The sequence below is a fragment of the Acomys minous genome (genome assembly GCF_964271855.1).
Source record: "Acomys minous genome assembly, chromosome: 14".
Lineage (NCBI taxonomy): Eukaryota > Metazoa > Chordata > Mammalia > Rodentia > Muridae > Acomys > Acomys minous.
The window spans coordinates 24,436,186-24,461,841 of record NC_140496.1 but is presented as its reverse complement, the minus strand read 5'-3'; the positions used below and the strand labels follow the sequence as shown (position 1 = coordinate 24,461,841).

The following is a 25,656-nucleotide window of genomic DNA, read 5'->3' as shown; positions in this document are numbered from 1 at the left end:
TACTTTTAAATAATATTTATTCCATGAAAATCTATGCATTTATGTCATGTGTATATTGATCACACCTATCCTGTTTCCTCCGACCTCTACCCGCTCCAACTCCCCCGCTAGAGTCCCCTGCCCTATCTCCCTCAGTTCTGATCCCCCTCCCAAGTCTATAAGGTGGGCAAGCCTGGCACCTCCAATTCCTTTGTACAGAACTACAAATAAAAACAGAAAGAAGAGTGAGAGGATTGAGGGGTGAAGCGGGGAGAAGGGAACAGGAATATGGGAGAGAGGGGGAGAGGGGAGGGGGGAGAAAGGAAGAAAAGGGAGTGGAGGGGAGGTGGGAAGAAAAGGGAAGGATGGGGAGATGATGGAAGGAAGGAGGGGGAGGAGGAAAGTAAGACAGGGGAGAGGGGAGGAGAGGAGAGGAAAAGAGAGAAGAGAAGAGGAGAGGAGAGCAGAGGGGAGGAGAGGAGAGCAGAGGGGAGGAGAGGAGAGCAGAGGGGAGGAGAGGAGAGCAGAGGGGAGAAGAAACTTGTTTTCCAGTGAAGTCAATCCTTTTAAGGAACTTATGATTTGGTCTTAATGATTTCATAATGAAGAAAAATGTGACTGACCCCAAGAAGGACATCACACCGCCGTACTGCAGACCATTCTAGGGTGGCTTTGCTGAAGAATCGGGCGACTGTGCATATGCAAACGGGCTTGACAAAGTCATAGGTCTTCCGTAAACGCCATTTCTTGTGCTGTGGCTAATATGTATAGAACACTGTTATTTATAGTGCTAGTCCTTATTTTCTTGGTGGTATGTTTCTTGCTCTCTATTTAAAATAGCACACACGCAGCCTATTTGGCCACTAATACATTGTGATAGCTTCAGAGTATATTCCCACAAATGGACATTTCTCTTTAATTATTCAGAAATATGACAAACTTATCATCATTTCCCAGGCCTGAGTTATCCTGGGGCTTCAGCAGCAGTTCAGATATTGACTCCAAAGCCACAGCCACTTGCATAAGAATTATGGGTCCCCAGTAGACCCCACCAAGACTAAATATACCCTACAGGGTTCTGTCTCTCTTTCTGTTATGTGCAAAGGAGAAGGGTTTTCCACTGGTGTTATGAGGCTGGGGAAATCCCCCCAACACATACACACTCACATATTCTCACTACATACCCATAGTATAAATGATCTGTTTGTTTAAGAAGCTGACTCAAAAGAGACGATCTCATTTACTACCTTGCCATCAAAAGAGACAAACATGCTTGCCTACTGCCGTCAACCAGTTCTGAGTTCAGGTCATACAACTATTGGAGCCCACGCCACATCTTGGATCTTATGAGTCTCTCAGCATTATGTGGGGAAAGGGTGCATTTAGGATGTGGGATCAAGGGAACAGTATTCAGATTACTTAGAGCTGTGCTCATAAAGGGGATTATGGGCTCCTGGAGCCTTCCTCGTTCTTTTGTCCCCTGGCTCTGAGGTGAGTGTTTGCTGTAGACATAAAGTGCTGTTCCCTCACAAGGGCCAGTCAATCATGGGCTGGAACTCTAAAAGATTAGATACAATAAATGTTTTGTCTTTTAAATTGATTGTCTCAGACATTTCTTACAGTGGAAGAAATGTCCCCAGTATAAACCCTAAGCCTTTCTCTGGCCTTTCTTCATAAGTATCTATTCTCTCTGTTTGGAGCATTTAGTCCATACTAAGCTCTGGAAATAAGCATGACTAGAAAAGCCACATACTATCTCCAAACATGAGACCAAAAAAAACCCCAGAATTCCAAAATGACATAGCTTCATGTGGGACATGTCTTCTCACCAGTCATACCCTCTCCCGATCACTGCCTCACCACAGGCTATAAGGGGCTCTATTCCCTTCCCAATTAAAGAAATAGTTATGAGTTTGGTTCAGATAAGGGCAGAGTAGTCCAAACTGCAGCCATCACACCATCCATCTAAACAGACGTGACCACAGAGGAGGACCCCTAAAGGAGATAGTCAAATCAAATATCCTCAGTCAGATTTGCCAGAAAGGTAATGTCTAGGGTCAGTCCTGAAGTCCTGAAGAGAGCTTAGGAACTGGGAATGGCACGGGTGGAAACAACACCCAGCAGAAAGGCATGGACCAAGACATAACAGTGGCAAACCCAGGTCCGTCTTCTACCTGCAGGTTGGTCATCATGGCTGGAGAAGGAGATATAGGAATGAGGGAGCAAGGTGGAGAAATCAGAAGGGCAGAGGGATGGACCCATCCTTGAAGGCAGTGGTGTGGCAATGGGCTGGAGTAGATCCAGTTGAGGAGGAGCCCACTATCACTTTCTCGCCTTAAAGTGAGTTTTCCTCTCTGCCACGTCATATAGCACATTCAAGTGGTCACAGAGGGCTAGAAATGGCAAGAAGAGCCATGTAGGTTTGAAGGAGGCAGTATTTTAAATGCTCTACACTTGGGCTGTCGCAGGATACCTCAACATCCTGTGTTTTAATGCTGAAGAAGCTGAACATGTCAGGCACATGGAGCAACAGCAAGATGTGTCTCTGCAGAACCAAACTTTCCTGGCACCTAATGGTCATGGGGACATGATGATAAGGAAAATGGCTGAACAAGAGAAAGCAGCTCAGAAGTCGGCTCAGTGGCCACCGGTGGAGCCTGAACCTTGAAGAGCTGAGCCCTTAGCTCACTCTCTTAGACTGGAGATCTGCAGCTCCTGTCATAATCAATGAAAGGAATAGGCCACTGGGCCCTCACAGACCAGCGCTGCACATAGATGCTTTCCATAAATGGAAGCTCTTCGCACAATGTGCCTGTAATGCTCTCTAAGTGAGCGTGAAAGAGAGAGCTGACAGTTTTGGGTCACAGGCAGCATCCCTGGGGGTAGACATAGGGAATGTGACCTGGGAAGATTGTGGGAGGAGGTGGGGACCTGCATGCCTGCAGAGGGCCGGGGGGGGGGCAATGACAAAATCCAAGGGAGTTAAAGGGGAGACGGGCACTCTTTCTGTCTACAGGGAAATTTTTAGGAAACTGAACCAGGAAGCTTAGCATGACACGAAGAGGACCTGCCGTGGCGGAGGTGTCATGGCTTCAGAGGAAGTGGGGAAAGTTCATAAACTGAGTTTCAGCAAATGGAGATAAGAGCTGGGATAAGGTATAGAGGCAGAGCTGCACTTGGTGTGTTACTCTTCAAAGTAAGAACTTACTGTGCTTCCAATGAGCCTCTAGCCTTGGCCCAGCTCCTCTCGGGAAGCCCATTCTCGTGCCTTCTCCATTGAACATCCTAGCACCACTGGAGCTAGAGATGGACTCCCACAACACTGCACACGGCCAAGGCCATTTGCCCTCAGGAGGACAAGAATATCCTCTGTACTCTCTTTTCCTAGACTATGCGCTGATGTAGGCTCAGAGACAGCTAAAGCCATGCTAGGGAAACACATCAGCCTAAGCCTTTGTTGACACTGTCTCTGTCCCCTGAGGCCCAATCAGCATCATGGACCAATTGTGCTCTAGATATACCCCCACTCTTCTTCTGGACTAAAGGCTGTGACCATTTCCTATCTGCATCACCAACCTGGCACCAAACATACCATTGGATAGACTCACCAGGCCACTGTCCCAAATAAGCCTCCTTCCTTCTTTTCTCTTTCATCCCTCCAGGCTCTGTGGGGGACCCCTAAAATCCTCGCTCTGCCCAAAGTATGGCATTTTTAAATCTATTGAATCAACTCTCCCACCTTTGGCTCCCTGTTCAAGTCCCATTGTGTGTCACTCCGCTTTTCAGACCTACCAGTCAGTCAAGAGCTTGCCACTTCTGTATGCTTTTCTGTGTCTGCGATAGAAACAATGTTTTGGAAGGGCTAACGGAGGTCAGACACTTTCCATAGCACCATTATTAGAGAACAAGCCTAGCATGCATTCAGGACACTCTTCCCTTAGGAAGTTAGTTCATGAGGCACCAAGGCCAAAGTAGAACAACTGCTAGGTAAAGCCTGGCGATCAGAAGAGTGGTCAGTGGAGGAGATGAAAGGGCGAAGTGCTAAGTCCCACCCTCAGTGTGTGCTAACTACGAGCAGGCTCTGTAAGGACCTATTCGATGGTTACTTACTATGTGTTCAGGCTGCTGTGTATGCTGTACAGGTGTTGCTCCCCTTTGATCCTTGGCTCATCCTTGGGAACTAAAAAGGAATTCCCCTTTCACAGAGGAGGAGACACAGGCTTAGAATGAGGAGGCCTGAGCAAGAAGAAACACTGTCCATCTACATTGAGAGTCCAAAATTTGGACCTGGTTTTAAATACATCCAGATCTCATTCCATAGGATCCTCCTTCTTCATCTGCCTCTCTCACCCATGTTAGGAGGAAATGTCAAGTCTAATTCCCGAGTCTTGAGCTTAGAAAGTCAGGCCAAGAAGTACAGCAAATATAGTACACATGACATATCTGGTGGGAAGCTAAAAAATGTCAAGTTTTGAAACCATGAATTATTTTCCTTCTGTTTCCTCAGATCAGCACAAGCCCATCTGTGTGTGGCTTTCCTAAGGCAATATGCTAGGAACAAGTTCCACCGAGGTCTCTTAAGCCTCCCCTGACACTGTCAGAAGATGCATAAAAGTCACAAGGGTTAGAAGCGTGGTAGCAGCATGTGTAGGAAGAGCTTACCCTCACCTTTTAATATCCCAGTTTGATTGTCAGTATCTCTACTTCACTTCACAGAGAACACAACTTCATTCTTCAACCAGAAAAAAAAAAGGAACTTACTAAGGAAATTTCCAGGACAACACACTCTACATTTCTTACTATTGTATGCATGGCTGATATTAGAGAGAGGAAGGGAAGAATACATACGCAACAATTTATGTATCCCATTAACTTTTAATCTCCACAGTAAGCATGCATAAGGTGTTCTATAAGCAGCCCATTCTACAGAAGACCTGTCAGAAGGTGGCATATATTTTTGCCATTGGTAACTACTGATAACTACAAGACAACATTCATCTGGGGAAACATAAATACACACTTGGGAGAGTTAAGCACTTGAACCAGAAACAATATTGCTTAGAGAAAATGTGACTCAATGCCTCCCATTTTGTAGATTAAAAATACTGAGACATAGACAAAATGATGCTTCTTATAATACATGAAGGTCCTGTGTTCTTTCTTAACACTTCCAAAATGAACTATTTACAGAAGATGCTCTCAGTATCCTGCCCAGCTGTCTCCCCTGAATGAGCACACCCACATCCTAGCAACCCATGGCTTACAACCACAAAAATGCTCTAGACTCATGAGAGCTACATGACCAGAGGGGGCTGAAAGTTATACTGCCCTATGTAATCCACAAAGACAGGGCTCCACTGACTGTTTAAGGGCAGGAAAGTTTGAACCAAGGCCTGCTCAATGACGCAGCAGGTAAAGGCACCTACTTTCCAGCCCAAAGACCTGAGTTTGATCCCCGGACACTCACATGTTGGAAGTAGAGTACCAGTTCTCCAAAGTTGTTCTATGACCTCTTCATGTGCACTGTGTGTGTGTGTGTGTGTGTGTGTGTGTGTGTGTGTGTGTGTACATGTGAAAACTGTGGCATCACTTTACCAAAAATCTCCATAAGGTCAAGCTGAATGAGGCCCCAAACCCCCAGTTGAGAAATTTACATTCATTAGCTTATATTCTTTTGTCCTATTCTACTTTCCTATTTCCTTTTTCTAAACCAAAACAACCAAAACCATCTGGATGAGAGTTATCCCTGTCTCTAAGGAAGCAAGGCTGCTGAGGGTAGTCAGAAAAGCCCTTGTATCATAAGCCTCTATATTCTAAGAGAATATTTCATAGTCTCATTGTGAGACTTCGGTGTTGTCCTTAAAGATATCTGTCAGCCATATCAGTTCAGTGATGGGATGGGATGTGTCTAATAATGGGAAGGAACACATCCAGATCACTCAGAATCAGAGCCCAAACCTGTTTCTACTAATAACATATCCAAACCAAAACAAGGCACACCCCTATTTCTGCAATGGAGTGCATATCATCACCTCCAGTCTAGAGAGGGAACCTGTTTTGTGATAGAAAAAGAGGGGGCAAGATCTGGTGCTGAGAAGTTTACAGAGTCTGTTTAGTTGTGCTTTTGCTTATGGCTCACAGAAGGAAAGCCATGCTCTGCACTTGCGTTCACTCAGCAGCATCTTTGTACCTTTGACCTTGGCTTTCCATTATCCCAAGGTACCCTGAGTTTGATCCAACCCCCATCTTTGCCTAAACTCAAGCTATTTTTTATTTGTTTACAATGGTAAATGTTTGTATTTATGAGTTGGAATTACACACTAACAACAAATGAAATGTGTGTAGCCCAGCATTAAATGTAACATTTCTAGATTATAAACAGTTATGTCTTCATATAGTCTGGTGTGTTGTTTATACCCTTTGCCTGAAGTGTGCAATCCCATAGAGTCTCAAGAAACTCATCATCTTAAGTAAGTTCAAACTGAACCTTCTACAGGCTTCTAAAATACTGCCTCCCTCCTCAGGTCCACAGTATTGTGGGTTCAAAAGTAAAATTCAGGACTAGGCTCCAAGAAACCACATGACAAGGAGAAGGCAGTTTCTGCCTCTGTTCACACATACACTCATGCATATGTACATGTATTTTTTTGAAAAATCATACATCTTCTTTATACCCAGCACATGTAGAATATATACATATAGTGTGGTGTGTGTGTGTGTGTGTGTGTGTGTGTGTGTGTGTGTGTGTGTGTGTGTCAAGAAAACAAATTCAATATCAATACCAGGATACAGCTTATAATCAAGTGAATCAAAGTCTTGTGCAAATGAATAAATAGATAACGTTTAGATGTTATCTGTGCTACAGAAGGAATGAAATGGGATATTTAACATAGAAAAGAACATGAGTATTACCCGAAATAGTCCCTAAAGGCTTTTTAGGACCTGGAAGACAAGAAGTATCAGCTGCGTGAAGAGCAAAATAATGGGACTCAGCAAGAAAGAAGAACACGTAAGGGCCTAGGACCGGAAAGAGCATCCAGGTTTGAATCTCTTAGAGGAACTGAGAGAGCAGTGGGATAGAGGACATGAACTAAGCAAGGAGCCTCAAGCTGAAGCAAGATGCCGTGAGATTTCACACACCATGTTAAGGTAATTTGAAGTAAACTGGAAGAATGTGGACGGATCTTCAGCAGAGAGGAGACACAACTCTATTTATTTATATTCTTTGTTAGGATCCTCACTGGTCTTCACACACCCCCAACAACCACAGTGAAAGCATTTAGCAAACGTGTTGAATGGATGAGTCTGTCGTCCAATTTAATCCTTGTTTCTTTATAACGGGCTCTTCGGGACTTCTAGGTTAATACTGTTCTATTTAGACAGATTGGTGTCTCACTGCTCATGTGTCCTCCGCTGTCAGAAAAGATATCAGAGAAGTATGTCAAACCCCCAAGAGCTGCCATCCTCTTTAGACAGAGGCTCTACTTGCAAGGAGAGTTGAGATGTAGCTTCACAAGCTACCACCCAGTATCATCTTGGCTTTTAAATTAAATGTCAGCATTGGCTTTCCACTGGGAATCTGGCCCAGCCTTCTGGGAGGCAAGATCTGGCCGAAAATACCGGCTAGCCTCTCAGGATGGAGCACAAAAACAGCTATCTTAAGGGGGTTATAGAGGTATGAAGGTACCCTCTCATATTATGTGGGTTCTGGTACACGGGTGGCCTGGTCCAGAAACTTGTAAGAAGTGAGGGAGTCAGTCATGGATAAAGGGAGAGATTTCTGTTGTCATAAAAAAATGATGGAGAAGAGCCAGGTATGGTGTAATATGCCTGGAGTCCAATCATTTGAAAGAGGAAAATGGGTGGACCGTGAGTTTGAGGCAAGCCTGAGCTAAATAGTGACTTCAAGACCAGCCTAGGCCATCTACTTACTGTACTTTAACTTAAAAGAAAGAGGGGAAAAAATGTAATGAGACTCCACCCTTAGCCGAGAAGCTTTTTGAAGTTGTTGGCTAGTGGGGAAGGGAAGCAGTTTTTCTTAGGGTTTATGGCTGTCCCTGTGAATTTGGGCAACATAAGTAGGACTCAGTGGGTAATTATTAAGGAAGAAAGAGATAAAGAGGAGGAAGAAGAGGAAGAGGAGAAAATGATGGATCTGGGAGGAAAAATGGGTTGGGAGAGATGTTCAGGGGAGTGAGATGTGGAATTGAGGGTAGATATGATCATATAGTACACTGTGTACACATATGAAATTGTCCACATATATTATTTTAGAAAATACAAATATGATGATCTGGGAAAGAGCCTTCCATGACTCATTCTCCATAGTCTGGCTGCTTCTAGTGGAGTTCCCACTGAAAATGTGTTTTCTGGAAGTCAAATACATGGCTACCTCCACGACAGAAGGAAGAAAAGAAGAAAGGAATCTGGAGGCCAGTATCTTTTCTTTTCTTGTCCCTTCTTGGCTGGGGTTTTATGGATTTCAGAAAAGTTTGTGTTCCCTGTGTTGGGATATGAGAAGTTTTACAACCTACCTTCCTCTATCTCTGCATAATCCTCTTCGCCAACCTCTGCACAACCTCTTCTATGTGCTGCATGCACAGAGGAATAACACTTGTCTGAGATGATTCTTGCCCATTTGTGTTCCCCATTTCCAAAGGTCAAAATCTTTAGTGACTTTCTGCGAATTCCTACCTTCGCCTGATTCTTCCCCCATGCCAACAGGAAGAGTATGCAGGCTGTTCTCTAAGGATCCATTGACCTACACCTAAACCTTTTCATTGACTCTGTCTCCACTCCATAGTCAATATCCTGCAGTGGACATCAGCTCCTTTAAGTGCCAGGAATACCAGTTCTTCCTCTTGGCATGCTCCAACGTATCAAGTTCATCACTGGAGGCAGATGGACCGGATTTAGTAGGGGCTATTTCATCTCATAATGACAGCATGGAGGGATCCAGTGGATATCTTCTCAGATAATAAAATTGAAGGCTAAGACAGGTTAAGAAAAACCCACATTATTTAGATATCGAGGAACAACATCTGAGTTAAACTCAAGTCCAAATCTACAGATGGTTTTTTTCCCACAAGCCTACCTTGCCCAACCCAAGAAGCTTAACTTATGAATATTCATCTTTCTTTCCTCTCTCCAAAACACTATCCCTGCCCCCACTTGCTGCAAAGATCATTTGTACCCACCTCTCCCCTGGTCCTTCCCTGAAATCTGGTGTTTCCTTAAGCCTCCTGCAGACACAACAGGAATGCAGAGTTTCGTTGGATTCCGAGGAACCAGGTTGGACCAGAGGCACCAAAGCCGACGACATCTGTGGCAAGCATACTGAGACATTTAGCTCCGCTCCTCTGAGGGTCTCATCTGGAACATGTGCAACTTCAGAGCAGGCACACACCAGAGCCATCAGCAAGGAACTTGCTTTAGTTTTGTCTAATCTTCAAAAAAAAAAAATCAGAAGGGCTTAACTATAGCAAGAAGCCTCCTCTGGTTTTCCCAAGTGCCAGAAGAGTACGGTCTAATCTTCATACCCTAAAACTCTAGACTCTCCCTTTAGTATCTCAGTCTGTGCTGGAAACCTAATCTTACACAAGTCTGAAATCATCCTCTTCCTGGGCCTTTGGCATGTGCTTTGGGCCGTATATGAAGTTTTCACCCACAAGTGTCATGTGTGAAAAGCCAGGTCTCCTGGTAGCCATGCTATTGAGAGATCACGAAGGCACTATTGTCATCAGCGGAGTAATAGACTCAAAAGCTCCTAGCTGAATGTGCTAGTAGAAAGCAGTGAGTCTCTGGAGATCACTGAAACCTGCCTCTCTCACTCTGTTTCCCGGCACAAAACGTTAGCAGTCTGCTCCATCACATGCTCCTGCAGCCGTAACACTCAGCCTTACTCCAGTCCCAGCCCAATGGTGCCACGTGAGCGTATGCTGCTGTCTCTGAAATCTTATGTCAGAACACCTTCCCTCCATTAGATGGTTCATGTTATTAGTCTTATTTTTAACGAGGAACAGTGTTGACATCCTAGTATCAGTACCCCTGATGGTTTCTCCTTCATCTGGCATCTAGTCCCCAGTCTTTCCTTTCAAAATTTTCCAAAACCCAAGTCCCAACTAACCATTCTTCAACTTTTCCCCAAATTCTTGTGACTTTATTGGCAGAGAGGATCACATGTAGACGTGATGAGAGCGCAGCATGTTACGCAACCCTCTGGCTACCATTCACCTAACAAATCTTGTGTGTGCGTGTGTGTGTGTGTGTGTGTGTGTGTGTGTGTGTGTGTGTGTGTGTGTACACATGAACACGTGTGCTGGGGTGCATGTATCTGTGTGTGCCTGAGGAAGTTAGAAGATAACTTCAATTTTTGTTAGTCAAGGTTCTGTCTTCTTTGGTGTTTAAGACAAGGCTGACTAGTGAGCTAGCTCTTGGCTCCATCTATCCCCGCCAGCCCTGCACTGGGATCATAAATGCATGCCACCACTTCCAGCTTTCTTCCATGTGGGTTCTGAGGGCTCAAAATCAGGTCACCATGCTTGGCAAGATGAGCCCTTACTTCACTGCCTACTGGGTTGTCTACTGGGCTCACATCCAACAAATCTTCACCCATCACATACCAGATCTCAGGCTCTATCAGGCCCCCTTGATGTAGCAGTGAGCCAAAGAAAAGAAACCCTCCCTTTTGACGTATGTTCTGGTGTGTGCAATGCCTGATCCTGAAGTTAGGAAAAAACATAGGTTCTTTCAGGGTGTTACTTGTGCATCTAACAAAGAAAACTGCATCTTCATCTTTGTTTCTCCCGGATGTGACAGAGTACCCAGCACTGGGTAGATGCCTCATCATTATCTTTATGTTTTATTGAAGAGGGCACGAATAATTAAAAGAAAACCAGAATACCTGGCTTTGCCACAGATTGCTTGTGTGAGTATACACCAAAGCCGATTCCCACTCCAAAATTCAACATTTTTAGTCGACTATGAGCCAGGGAGCACACATTTATACATAAACGCTACTGCAGTATCCACACTGTATTTTTCACAGGGGTGGGGTGAGATGGGAAGGTCCTAGCTGGAGGAGCAGGGTTTGGAGTTACCAGAAAGCCTCCCAAATCTCAGCCAGATTCATCCGATCCTAACACCGAGCCCACTGGCAAGTAATAGCCCATATTCGAATCAATTCCTATCGATTGCGCGTCATAACAAAGCCACTTCTGGAAAGACTGCGGCTCGGTGGTGTTTGCTGGGGTTTCTTGCCATCCTGTGTGGCTGCATCTCTTTTCTCATGCAGTAATGGAGGGTGTGTGAAGCACATCTTGGTCACAAAGGTTTGACCTGATTCGTGCTAATGGTGTGACGGTGACCTTCCTTCTTGCCACAGAATAATTCTGCAATAAGGAGGGTGAATGGAAGCCATCCCATCCCCCCTTGCACCCCCTCTTCCACATGCAAACCATGTGTTTTATGAACTAGGCATGACCAGGGCACCACAGTGCTTATTGTGAGCAGGATGGAACAAGACTTTAGGGTCTCCTCATACAGAAATGCCCATTGATTACGCCATATTGGTGGCTAACAAGAAAAGGGATAGAGATGTTTCTGTCAATCTACCATGTTTTAATATGCAAATTTAGAAGCCCCCTTGAAAACAAAACCCAACCCCAATTTACCAAAGCAAAGAGAGAAAATGTCAATTAGGAGACGAGTAACTGAACTTTAGAGGGAAACAGCTAGTCACCCATCTGGTACCCATCCTCTCTGAAGAAACTACTCAGCAACTCCAGCCTCCATGTCTAAGCTAACCTCAAGGATGACTGTGAGCCCTATATACATACACAGAGTCTTGAAAACAGACATGGGGGCCTTCCCCTTAATTTTCAGTGGCATAATAAAAATAAAGCTGGAATCTCCAAGGATAATAGCCGAGAAACAGAGAAACATGTAAATGCTGAAAGTCCTGCCACCTCCCTTACAAAATGTGGCACGCTCTCCAGTGTGTGTGTGTCCACCCCACTCTAGGCCTGGACTTGTTACCATGAGGCAAGCACTGTTAAGACTGCACATTCCAGGAGTGCACAGCTGGATGCCTGTCTTCTCAGGTAGCCATGGATGACTAGGCAGTGGTGTTACAACATCACGTGGGAGATGGAGAAGCGAAGCCAAGAAAATCAGGAGTTTGAAGCCATCCTTGGCTACGTAGCAAGTTCAAGGACAGTCTGGTTACAGCACATCTCAAAGCATAAAAAGCAACATCTAAAAATAAGGTAAGAGATTTCAGAAAAAGAATAAGGTGTATGGTCTCTTACCTTGTACTCTGTCAAATGTTCCCGTAGTTGGGGATCATTTTCTCTCTGAAGTCACTTGAAGAAGTTTCTGTAATTGCCATATCCCTTCGCAGTGAACTACATTCCACTCCACCACTGCAGGAAATCCGAGGTCTCTTCCCAGTAGGTAAATGGGTGATAGTATCACATTACACTTCGAGGTTCACAACAAATTCTGGGGAAGATAAGATGGTAGGGAGAGATTTAGGGCTCAAGTGAGTTATAGCATGAATATAGAGATTGATGACACCAATTTGGAGGCCATCTGAAGTCACAGATCCCACTGAATACACACACACACACACACACACACACACACACACACACACACCTGCAGCAGCCGCAGCAACCGCAGCAGCTTCTCAGCTCCTGTCTCAGAGCCCAGGTTTTAATTTGAAGTGTGGTGTCTGACCCAACTGAAATGGAATCCAGGGAAGGTCGAATCCTATTAAGTCACCAGACCATAAAGCAGAAAGGTATAAAGTTGACAAATCGCTTTGCCCAGTGGCAGCAGCTGTGAGGTACTCAGCGAAGCCAGGCTCTGACCCAGGAAAGGGCCAGCAGAAGCTCCTTCTTTCTTCCCCTGGGCATTGCCACTCACTCTCTTCCCTGCATAAAAGGGTCTGTGTGTTTAACTAGCTAATGTTTCACGTGTTTATCTGTATTTTCCCTTACAACTGAATAGGGTCTTGGTGTGTCATAAGCCACCCCAGGACTGTGAATAATGAGGGAATACTAATCCATAGAAAAGGATTTTTCATATACATACATACATACATACATATTTAACCCTTGACAAGTGCCAGCATCCTGTACTTATTTTCCTAGATAGTCCTGGATGTTGTTAATGATATCAATCAGGTGTCTCTGAAAGAAGACTTCTAGACTACAATGAAGTATGCAATATGTTCCTCTTTCTCTGCTCTATCAGTTAGCATGATTCTTTTCAGGAAGAAAAGTAGGAAAACATGGAAATATATGTATATGTATATGTATATGTATATATATATATACATACATACACACACACACATATATTTCCCACCCATAGAATCTTCAAGGCCTCTTCCATGCAGTCACGTAAGACTAGTATTATGGTCCCTATTGTATTGTAATGTATGTATGTATGTATGTATGTATGTATGTATGTATGTATGTATAGAGACACACAGAGAGACACACGGGGACACACACACACACACACACACACACACACACACATATCACCTGATTCATCCAAGATCAATAGTAGCAGCAGTAGTGCCAGCTCAGGTTGGGACACACGGTTCAGTCTTACTGATTAAAGATTGCTTTAGTCTATCTATGAAATGCTTTTCTTTACCATCTCCAGACCCCTACTCTATTCTGAGTTGTCCCTGAGCTACAAGATGCTTCATTCTTCATTTCCCTAGGGCTTTCCTAGTTCTCACAGTGGAATAATCCATCCTGTACCGAACCTTCACAATAGAGTTTACAACATTTCAGAAATGCACTAAAATGTTGTATAAAAAGCTGGGCAAATCCTTTGTCCCCAGGTGTCAATGTTTGGCTGCAATACTTGCTCTTTTAGCCTGGAGGAGTCTTACTTATGGCTCTACAGAAAATCACTGCCCTCTACTATTACCTGTCCACCCCAGAGTTCCTAAATTGAGAATTTTTAATAAAAGCTATGCTGTTGGTACCCAAGGCTTTAGCATTTGTCTAGAGTACTTGTTCTTTCTTCCCAACGGACTCTTGGTCTTTGTTTAACTCCCAATACCATCCCCAACCATTACCTGCTCACCCCAATTCCTCAAGATGACCCCAGTTCTCATTTCAGATCCCTGGGGCTGATGAGATATTTAGAAAAGCTTATTCCTCAACAATACAGATAAAACATTTTGATACCTTTTTTTTTTTTTTTGTATTTTGAGACAGGGTTTCTTGGTGTAGCCTTGACTGCCCTAGACTCATTTTATAGACCAGGCTAGCCTCGAACTCACAGCAATCCACCTGCATCTGCTTCCCATGTGCTGAGATTAAAGGCATTCACCACCACATCTGGCTTAATACTTATTTTTAATATTTTTAAGTATGTGTTTGGAGTTACAGAGAGTTGCAAGCCACCAAATGTGGCTGCTGTAAATTGAATTAGTGTCCACTGAAAGAGCAGTAAGCCGAATCATCTTTCCAGTCCTCCAAATTGAACTTCTAGAATTACATATCTTGACAGATATGTCTATCTCCATTGGCACATTGGCGGGGTTCTGTAAGTCTCCATTCCCTTGCCTGTTATGGAATACCAGGAAAGCTCCTCGCCTAGGGATGCTTTAATAGTCAATGTTGGTCCTGCCATGCCTGTACGCAATGCTTAGGATAGAGTAAATAGCTTCGGATAAAAGTCCAGGATTTGTTAGGTCCACCTCCCTGCCCATCAGTTCCCCTTCCTTTTGGAAGTTTTCCCATGTAGAGAAGACTGAACCTCTTACTGCAGTGGAGAATAAAGGATCAGGTAAGCATACAACCAGTGACACCAGTGACGTATCCCTGACTCTCCACCCTCTGAGAAACTGTGGTGTGCACATCTGGCTCACAGAAAAGGCTCAACATCTCGTGGACAATCCGCTGATGTTCTCCCCAATGGAGCACGTCCTCATTCATTTGCATTCACATTGAAGGACATTGGTATTCCAGACTCGATTCCTTAATCCTTTTGCCTTGTGCAGAAGCTCTCTGACTCTCAAGACATAAAAATACAGTTGTTTCCTCAAAAGAACTAGACAGTTGGGCATGGTGAGATGGTTCAGTAGTTAAGAACACAACTGCTCTTCCAGAGGACCTGTATTTGGTTCACAGCACTCATACGGGTGTCTCTTCACAGCACCCAAATTGTGTCTCACTACCTAACTCAAGCTTGAGGAAGGTCTGTTGCCCTCTTCTGACCTCTGCAGGTACCTCCGTACACAGACACATTCATCCAGCCAGACAAGCACAAATGCGCGCGCGCGCACACACACACACACACACACACACACACACACACACACACACACGTGCAAGCATGTGTGAATTAACTAATAAAATATTTTAAAAGAAAACTCAAAAGGTTATGAGTTCAATTCACAGCAACCACATGGTGGCTCACTAGAATCTGATGGCCCGCAGGTGTACATGCAGATAGAGCACTCATACATTAAAAAAAGAAAAAGAAAGGAAGGAAGAAAAAAAAGAAAGAAGGAAGAAAGAAATGAATTAGAAGTCAGAGCTCTTCCCTTTTTTCTGCACCTGCTTTCCCAGCCCTGCTACTTATTATAATTACAGAGAACACCCATCTCTCCCTCACATTCCTTAACTCATTATTCAAACAGGCTATTGAATTCCACCCATGTTACTTCACATACTAAGATTTTCTTTTCAGTACCATATTCAAATCAGTAAACATGTAAACATCATAATGAAAACAGCAAGCCTGACTGATAATTAGGATAAAACCTGATTTTCCCACCTATTCTGTTATACTATTTGCACTCATTTATGCCAAAAGGAAAGGCACAAGCATTTGTTTAAATGGATGATTATGGAAGTATTTCCATAATTTTGAGGGGAGCCTAGGAGAGGGGGCATCCAGGTCTCCATGAGGGTAGGATGCTATCCTAAGTAAAAACCTTTAATCTCTGAACTGTGCCTCAAAACACACCTCCTCCTGGAATCCTTTCCATTTAAAGAAGTTTCAAAACAGCACAATGAAGCCAGAGACTGTAAATGGCGTCTCTACCCAAACTTCCTCAACAGAGCTGAAATTATAGTTTGACTTAGAAAGTAACAGGAATTGAGTCCAGTGAGATGAACACATGCGAGTGCTTGCCAGGATGTATGGTGCCTTGGGAAGAAGAAACCTTTCAACCTAGGAAACACTTCAACAGCTTAAAGAGAGCTAGAACTGTCTCGGGGTTGCTGCTACAGCCTGTGTTCTTGGGAATTCTCAAGCAAACCATGCTGTGATGGCTGCATCTCTACTTCCAGGGGCAGTTGGAAGTGTGTCATGATAAAGAAGCCTGTTCTTTGCTTGGAAAAGTGCAGAAAAGGCTATCACTTATAATCGATGAGGTCGTTGTTACATTCAAGTAGATGACTGAGTATGAAAATAGTTTGGAACCATTTGTCTATGGTGCTGCTTTTCCTCGGGCAGCAATAAAAGGAGTCTTGATTTTTATAAACACTTATTGCTAGGGTTTTATTTACAACTAGGGGAAAGGGGGAAATTCCCACTGCTTCTTGTGTCTCCACTGCCCAATATAACCATAAAGGCATAAGAATTCGGAGACATAGGATGAGGGAGGCAATCATTGGTACTTTGTCAAGCTTCCAAAGTTCCTGCCTGCCTTCATGACGATGTGATTAGTTTCATTAACCGGCTCTCTCCACTATCCAGCCTGGTCTACAAAGTGAGTCCAGGACAGCCAAGAGTACACAGAGAGACCCTGTCTCGAAAAACCAAAATAAATAAATAAACAAATAAATAAAAATAAAATAAACATAAGGAGATAGGACCTATAGCTGACTTCTAACTTCTTATATATGATAGTTCTAGACAACGTTACAACTGCTTCCTCTGAGGACGGCCAGGCCTTTAGTGCAAATTCTCTTATGATGCTCTTTCTTCAATATGATGCTCTACATCAAAACCCAGTGATGGATGAAGATCCCAAGTACATCAAGATCCAAGTCTGTCCTCTCTCTGCTCCCTGTGTTTTCCTCCCCGAGTCTCCCACATTGATGAAGTCCTTCCAACCACTCGTTTGATAAACCCTCGTGTCAGGTTCCAGTCCCTCCCACACTCTCAAGTGCTGATTCTATTTTCTTAAAACTTAGTAATAACTGTCACTACTGTGACAGCGTGGTCCAGGGATTCAGTCTTTCGCGCATGGATCCCTTGATCCTGCTTCCTGATTCCTGTCTGACCTATCCACCTCAAACTTTCCCAAGTGCAGTACACATCTTTTTTTAATGCAAAAGCAGTCAAGTCAATAAAAGTATTACATTATTGCCAACTTTCATCCAGAATAGATTTCAAAAGTGTTACACACCCTGAAGTGCTTTCCCTCATCTGTGCTAGAGAAGATCACCCTTTGACTCTTTCTTATGTGCTCTGATCTCTGATCTATGGGAGCATTTCCATTCCTTTAGTACCAGCTCACCTTTACTGTATCATTTACAACTTCCATCCTAAGTCCTGGTAGGACAGGGTAGCATTATGTCTAAGAACCATTGGGTTTTAGTAAGTAAAATGAACCCATTACAGCACTGTAGCCACTGCTCAACTCTGGACTGGTGTCTGCTAAAACTCTATTTGTTGTTCATCCTGTGACTTTTGGATCCTTCATTCTGTCCCTGACTTTCATTGGTTGGGATTCCTCTGCTGTCTTCTCCCTGGACGGAGTCTCCAGTGGGTTTGGGGACAACAGACCTATTGTTCTCAATTCACTTATGTTTTTGATGAATGTACTTATACCTGCGTCACTCTGAGCAATTTTGTAGACAATCAGCATTTATATCATCCAGACGATGAAAGAACCACCACATTTTAAATTCCTTCAGCCCTTTTCCCCAGTCCCCACATATTACATATCAGGACCTGCTGAGGTGTTTTAGTTCAAAATGCTAATTTTAAAACTGAACACACTAAAAATTAAAAAATAGGATTTAAAAAATTTTTACTTGCTTCCCACTGTTTCTTGAGCCTATTTCTACTTCACATTAATTTTTATTGCATGTAACTCTTATGAAAAGAAATCATCATGGCAAAATTTTTTTTTGAAAATTAGAAAATCTGTTGGTTTTGCTCTGAAACTTACATTGTACTTTATTAGGCATGGAAATTTGAAAATTAGGTTAATTTCTTTCCACACATTTGGAATATTGCTCCTCTGTCACCTCTTTTGCCTGAGAAGTCTGATGTCAGTCTGATCCATACCATCTTAAAAGCAGTTAAACCACTCGCTCCATTGCATCTCACCCCAAGGGCTTCTAGAATTTCCTTTAACAACGTCCCCATATAGTGTATTGTGTGTGTTTAACTACCCGGCCATGGATTCTGATTGATATCTAAGGTACCATTAGATATAGGTGGATATCTAAGGCATACTGGATTCTTCAATCCTATGAAATGCCCTCTGTCTTCTGTCTGAGCTGGCTCAATCTGCTGTTCGGCTCATGTGTTCACGCTTCTTGTTTCAACTGTCTAATTCTTAGTGCCTTGGGCCTATAGTTATTCCTGCAGGAACAGAAAGCTCTGAACTGGAGATCTAAGAGACATTCTCCTTTAAATAGAAAAGCCATACTAAACTGAACTGTCATTAGAATGAGTAGGTCTGAAACGAATGCGTCCAATTTTACAAATCGAGGTTTTGCTGCAGAGCTCTGAAAAATACCTGAGAAATCTCTGATATTGGGCTCTCTGACGGAGAAAGGGAAGGCAAGGAAACCCCAGCCCTGGGTTGGTTTCCAGCTATGCTCTTCTGTGGTGGTTTTTCAAAGGCTCCTCCTCCATCATGGTTTGGGAACCAATGTGCCCTTGCTCTGCGTGCGGAAACTTGTAAGATAAGGAAATTTCCACAAGTGGAATTTTACAGCTTCAGGTTTTCAATCTGTGCTAAGAGTCCTATACTCTACGTGGAATCAAGTGCATTGGGCATCAGTTCAGCCAAGGAGAATTGAAGAGACCATGTCCCCACAGAAATTTGAATGTGTCCATGCTATACACACTTCATAAGTGAGCTGTCACTTCCCAGGGACGCCCAATGCATATAAACCAAAGGGGGAAAAAAGGAGCTAGCAAGGCTTTACTTTTGGCATCCTCTGATTTTGGGATATATATATATATATTCTCAGCCAAACCATTATTTTACCCTGGGGTTTGCATTTCATACCTAGTCTCATCCTGAAGGCATATAACTGGGGAATGACTTTGAACTCCTTTAAAAAAAGCAGTGAGCTCGAAATACAAAAGCAATGTGTTAGAAGATGTTATTATTAACTCCCTAGCGATCCTTCAGAGTGTCAAAATCACCCTCCCAAGGAGCAAGGAGTCTAATATTGGTACAAATTTCCCCATTCTTGACATTCAGTCTCAGGGTTTTAATTGACTCCAGACTTGCACACATCATGTGCCCCATGATAAACAAGATTCATCTGCAAGGGTTCATTGCCCCCCGCCCCCGCAAGCCTGTCTGAAACCGTGGGAACTCCATGGGAAAGGTGGAGAGATTTTATTAGATCATTATCACCCTATGCTCAGAGACCTTCTGAAAGCTAGTAGTGACAATATTTGTCTGAGTCTCTGATCAAGCCCCTCAGCTGTCAAGGGCATGCATTCTGCAAAGTTTATCCTAAAAATAAGTAAATAAATTCAATGTGCTTTCACAAGCCCTCCTGGTCAAGGCTTCTTTATGAAAACAGAGAAAAACGAAAACAAAGCTGAAGCAGCCACAGCTTTCTAATACAATAGTTAGGGTTTCTAATGCTGGAGTAAAACACCACAACCAAAAACAATTTGGGGGAAAGTCAGCCCATCATCCATGGATGTCATGGCAGGTACTCAAGGTGGGAGCCTGGAGGTAGGAACTGATGCTGAGGCCATGGACTGCTGTTTGCTTGCTTCATGGCTTCCTCAGCCTGCTTTCTCATAACACCCAGGACCACCTGTCTGCCTAGGGGGGTGACACCTCCCATAGTGGGCTGAGTCCATTTCATCTATCATCAATCAAGAAAATGTCCCATAGACTTGCTCATGGGCCAGTCAAATGAGGCATTTTCTAAACTGAGGTTTCCTTTTCCAAAATGACTCAAGCCAACATACAACTAGTCATCACAAAAGGAAAAGGAATTAATGGTTATCTAATAAATCTAATGCTTACCAGCTGACACAAATATGCATGCCACACATGCACTATAGATACAGAAAAATAGACAGCCATAATATATATATATATATATATTCAAAGTAATTATTTAAGAATGGTACAATTATCTCCGTTAAACTGAAGCACAGAGAAATAAAGACTTAAAACCCTTGTGGTATAGTGGAGCATCTTTGATTATACTCAGGAGGTGTATAGCTGGCTCTTGAGGTAGAACTATTCCCAATTTTCTGAGAAACCGCCAGATTGATTTCCGCAGTGGCTTTACAAGTCTTCACTTCCACCATCAATGGAGGAGTGTTCCCATTTGTCTACAGCCTGGCCAACATGTGTTGTCACTTGAGTATTTGATCACAGCCAACCTGCAGGTACAAGATGGAATCTCAGGGCCTTTTTATTTGCATTTCCCTGATGACTACGGATGTTGAACATTTCTTTAAGTGCTTCTAGGCCATTAGAGATGCCTGTTGAAAATTCTCTGTTTATCTTTTACTTTATTTTTAATTGGGTTATTTCGTGTGTTGGTGTCTAACTTCTTGAGTTCTCTCTGTTGGCTGCTATTTTGTCCTATTGAGAGTGAGTGCCCTTTGCCTTATAGAAACTTTTCAGTTTCATGAGGACCCATTTATTAATTGTTGATCTTAGTGCCTGAGCTATCGGTGTCCTGTTCAGGAAGCTGTCATCTGTGCCAATGAGTTGAAGGCTGTTCCTCATTTTTTCCTCTATTAGATTAGTTTGTCTGGTTTTATGTTGAGGTCTTTGATCCACTTGGACTTGAGTTTTGAGCAGCGTGATAAACATGGATCATGTACATTCTTCCACATGCAGACATCCAGTTAGACCAGCACCATTTATTGAAGATGCTATCTTTTTTTTCCATTGTATGGTTTTGGCTTCTCTGTCAAAAATCAAGTGTCTGTAGGTGTGTGGTTCTTTTTCTGGGTCTTCAATTCAATTCCATTGGCCAACCAGTTTGTTTCTATGCCAATACCATGCATTACTCTGTAGTGTAGCTTTAAATCAGGGAAAGTGATGCCTCCAGAAGTTCTTTTATTGAGCAGGATTGTTTTAGCTATTCTGGATTTTTTTGTTTGTTTGATTTTCTATATGAAGTTAAGAATTGTTCTTTCAAGGTCTGTAAAGAATTGCACACATGTAGCAGTTTCACAGCTTGGTCTTCATGTGGATCCCCCAACAAATGGAGAGGGGGCAATCTCTGACTCTGATGTCTCCCTTTGGAGCCCATTCCTCTGACCAAGCAGCCTGTCTGGCCTCAGTTGGAGAGGACACACCTAGTTCTAGCGAGACTTAATGTGCCAGTATAGATTGGTACCCTTGGGGGAGCTCAGCCTTCTCTGAGGAAAAGAAAAGGGAAGAATTGGGGAGAGTGTGGGATTGGGGACTGGGAAGACAGGAGGCCGGCTGCAATTAGGATGTTAAATAAATAAATAAATAAATAAATAAACAAACAAACAAACAAATAGCCTGTCTTCGTCAGTATCCAACAGCTAAAATAAACTTCTATATTCCTAGTAACTACTCCTACCATTCAAACTCAGAAACTATACCTGAAACTTTCTGCCTGGAAGTGGATAGGTCTCTTGGTAGGTGTTCATTGAAATTTTATTGAGAGATTGAAGAACTGGGAATGCAATGACAAATGCACAAGAAATTAGAGCGATAGTCTGTGTAGATTGGAGGACAGATCGACCACTTACTATGTTACAGATGCTCTGCCAGAAAGATGGGAAGAAGGAGTGTGGCTGGCGTAGCTTGCAGGTCTCCAGTGGAACTGTAATAATCCAGAAGACATTAAACTTCACTGAAGTCTAAGGAAGCTATAAGACTGTCAGACTAGAGATTATAACACAAAAGTGGGACAGGGGTCACATGTGTGTGATGTCTAACCGTTAGGGAAACGCCAGAACTCTGGATGCCCAGCCTCTCAGGAGGTGGCCTTTAGTCATGCATACCTACCTCAAACATTAAGGTCAAGATTTTGTTGCCATTGGCACAAGCATACGCACGACACAGGGAGCATTGTATTCCGTCTAGATGAGGCGTAACAGATTTAGGAAATAAAAACGCAAGACTTCAAGCTAACTTTGAATTTCAGAAAAACAAAATATTTGAATAAAGTGGGGGTTTTTTTCAAATATTTCATGGGTCATATTCATACCAAAATTATGCTATTTGTGGCTGAACTTCAGACTTTATCGGGTTTCCTGTTTTGTTTTGTCAAGCCTGCTAGGAAGTCATTCAATAATTTCTGAATGATTTGGGTATATTAACATATCACACTGTATCTCATAAATGTGCTCAATTACCGCATGCTCATAAAATAATTTCTCAACCTCTTTAAGGTGATACTGACTACTCGTTTTGATACGGGACTACTGGGGGCATCTTTGAGAAGGAGAGTCATTTTGGAGACTCAGATTCCTGGAAGCTCAAAGGCTATACCAAAGCCACCCTGAGCTCGTGGCTTGCGGTGGGAGACGTTCTTGTCTTGCAAATTCAGAGACTTAAATTCTTGGACCACAAGGAGTGAGTTTTAGGAGGAAGTATTTTATTAGAGCAGGGAGAGGCAGGAAGTAGGACAGTACCCAGCTAGTTTGGGTCTTTTTTTTTTTAATGACTTATGGCAGAAACTGGGGTGAGATATAAGAAAGAAGAGAAGTTGGCCTGTCCAGTTGACCAGGTATGCAGGGGCCTCCTCTCAGGTTCAGGCTTGAGACCTGTGTGCCCTCAGGCAGAAGTGCTCATTTAGAAGACAGTGGGGACCAGCTGGCAGAGCTCTCTTCTGGCATTGGCTGCTCCCAGCAAGGGCATTCTCTGCAAGGCTGTTTTGGGGACCCTGTGTTATATGACCAGCTTCTGTCACAAGTCCTCCTCGTTTAGGTAGTATACATTGTATCCATGGACCAAATTACCTCACTGTACCCCATAAATTGGGACAACTAAAACAATAATGAAAATCACGTGAATAATAAGTCATGGTTTTTTAAAATGAACTGGAAGACGATTCTTTTAACTGCATTACTGAAACAAAGATTGTAGGCCTGGTTTGATTGGGGGTTAATGTGTACACTTCACTAGCGGGAAGAAGCATTCAGAGAAAAGACAGTGTCCTCTCATCTCTTTTTCTGCATTGGATAACCCGTGAGGGACTCAGAACACCACGCCTGGAACATAGGAAGCACTTGGAACCATCTACGGCTGCCTACTTAGTTTCATCGTTGCATCATCTCATCATTGATCTGCTGTGTTCATATCCCAAGAGTGTTACTGTTTTCTAGGCATAGTGCTAAGGTTATCTGCATACATGACCTCTCTGTTCCCCAGCAGCGCTTGCAGGGAAAACACTATCTTGAGTGTAAAGATGAAAGTATGTGGCTATAGTGGTGTGGGATCTCGACAAAAATGCAGGTCCCATCCAAGCCACGTGATTCCAAGCCCTTAAGCTTCCCCATCTAAATAAATGCAAATGTAGAGAGGTTAAGGTTTCATTTAAAACCTCATCCTAAAGGAAGGAAAATGAATTGGAGATAGTGAATTCTAATTAGGTGGCACTAAATATAGCTGGGTTTTTTTTTTTTTCAGTCTTTCTTTGCTATGTGTGGTTACTTGTGGCAGGTCAGCCACCAATATTCTCTGAAGGCATAAATAACTCCAAGCACTGGAAGGAGGTGTGGAATGCTGTTTAAAAAAAAAAAAAGAACAAAGACACGTTGGTATCAAAAGTCAGCATCTGCTAGAATAAACAGGAGCTAAACACAGTCAATAATGAATTATAAGCCTTAGACACTGCTCTGTGGCTGAGAGGAAGGACGACAGGGAAGGGAAGACATGACAGTTGCTGTCCAAAAGCATCATCCACAGGTGCAGGAAGTGGACTCGGTTCTTCTGTAATACCTTTAAAGTTCCCTGCCTTGCAGTATAGCCCAACGGCTTCCTTAATGCATTTTTGTTGCTATAACAGAATACGTGAGAATAGACTACCAATGAAAAGAACTTTTTAAGCCTCTTGGTTCTGGAAACTAAAATGTCCAAGTTTGAAAGATTATATCTAAGGAGGACCTCGGGCTGCTTGACAATATGGTGGAAGTCTGAAGGGCAAGCAAACACAAAAAAATAGAGAGAAGAGAGGGTGAACTTCTGCAATAGTTGATACCTTTCTTCCCCCATGCCCCTTTGGCATTTCTCTGCGTAATAGCCCTGGCTGTCCTGTACTCACTTTGTAGAGCAGGCTATCCTCAAACTCACAAAGATCCACCTGCCTCTGCCTCCCAAGTGCTGAGATTAAAGGTGTGTGCCACCACGCCCAGCTCAGTTGATGCATTTCTATGAGAAAGGTATTAACCCATTCCTGTGCCCTCCATCCCCATGACTACAACAGCCCACCTCCCAACACGCTCTCATTACAGAGTTAAGTTTCTAATACACGACCTGCCCCGGTAGTACAAGCCTTGAACTCCAGCTACTCAGGAGGCTGACACAAGAAGAATGTGATCCCAAGTTCTACTTGGATTACAGTTTATAGCCTGTCTAGGAAATTTACTGGGACCTTATCTAAAAACGAAAGGGAAATGCGGACTAAGGGTATGGTTCAAGGGTACAGTTCCAACTTCAACACCAAAAATAAAAAGGAAAAAAAGAAATTGAGTTCCTAAATTTCAGAAGAATGCATTCAAGCTTACAGCTAAATACTAAGGGTGACTGACAATGCTGGTGAAGACCTGAGTTCTTCACCCAGCATCTCAAAGTTTCCAGACAGAGAAAAGATATTATGCAGTTCAGGAACATAGTTGTCACAGCCCGCTGTTCATCTGGGAAAATGTGGATAATAATAATAATAATAATAATAATAATAATAATAATAATAATAATAATAATAATAATAAATCACAACAAAGCCAACACCCTTAGTGAATAATTTCCCAAGCTCCCTATAATTCTAATGTTCACCATTATGCACATTTTGCAGTTTGCTCCCAGAAGACCTGGGAAGTTGGTTATGAGACTCTCCCAGAGTTTTTCAGAAGGATGACCACAAAAACACTAGAAACAGAAGTCAGGTCCAGAGCAAATGTGGTTGTGCTGGACCTCATGCCAATAGCTCCAGTCTCCAACTATAACTGCAAAGACCTTGTAACAGACATTTTTTTTTTAATTTTAACACTTTACAGCCTTAACTCAATCCCCTTCCTCCTCTCCTCCCAGTCCCCTACTCATGCCCCCCCCTCCTTATTCCTCCTCTCCTTCTTAGAAAAGAGAAAGCCCCCAAGAAGTACCAGCCTACCCTGTTACCTCAAGTCTTAGCAGGACTAAGCACATCCTCTCCCACTGAGGCCTGACAAGGCAGCCCAGCTACGGGAAAGGGATCCGGAGTCAGATACAGCCCCGACTCCCATTGTTGCGGGGGATCCATACTTTGACCAAGCTGTACATCT

The 25,656-nt window shown here is 43.2% G+C and overlaps 1 long non-coding RNA gene across 2 annotated transcripts in view; it reads right to left on the bottom strand.

Moving 5' to 3' along the window:
- LOC311582885 overlaps positions 1-25,656 on the bottom strand; it is a 454,031-nt gene that overhangs the window by 291,304 nt on the left and 137,071 nt on the right. For both annotated transcript variants that reach the window (XR_014774296.1, XR_014774297.1), the window contains exon 2: positions 12,288-12,480. This is a non-coding gene — a long non-coding RNA (uncharacterized lncRNA). The remainder of the gene's footprint in view (positions 1-12,287; positions 12,481-25,656) is intronic.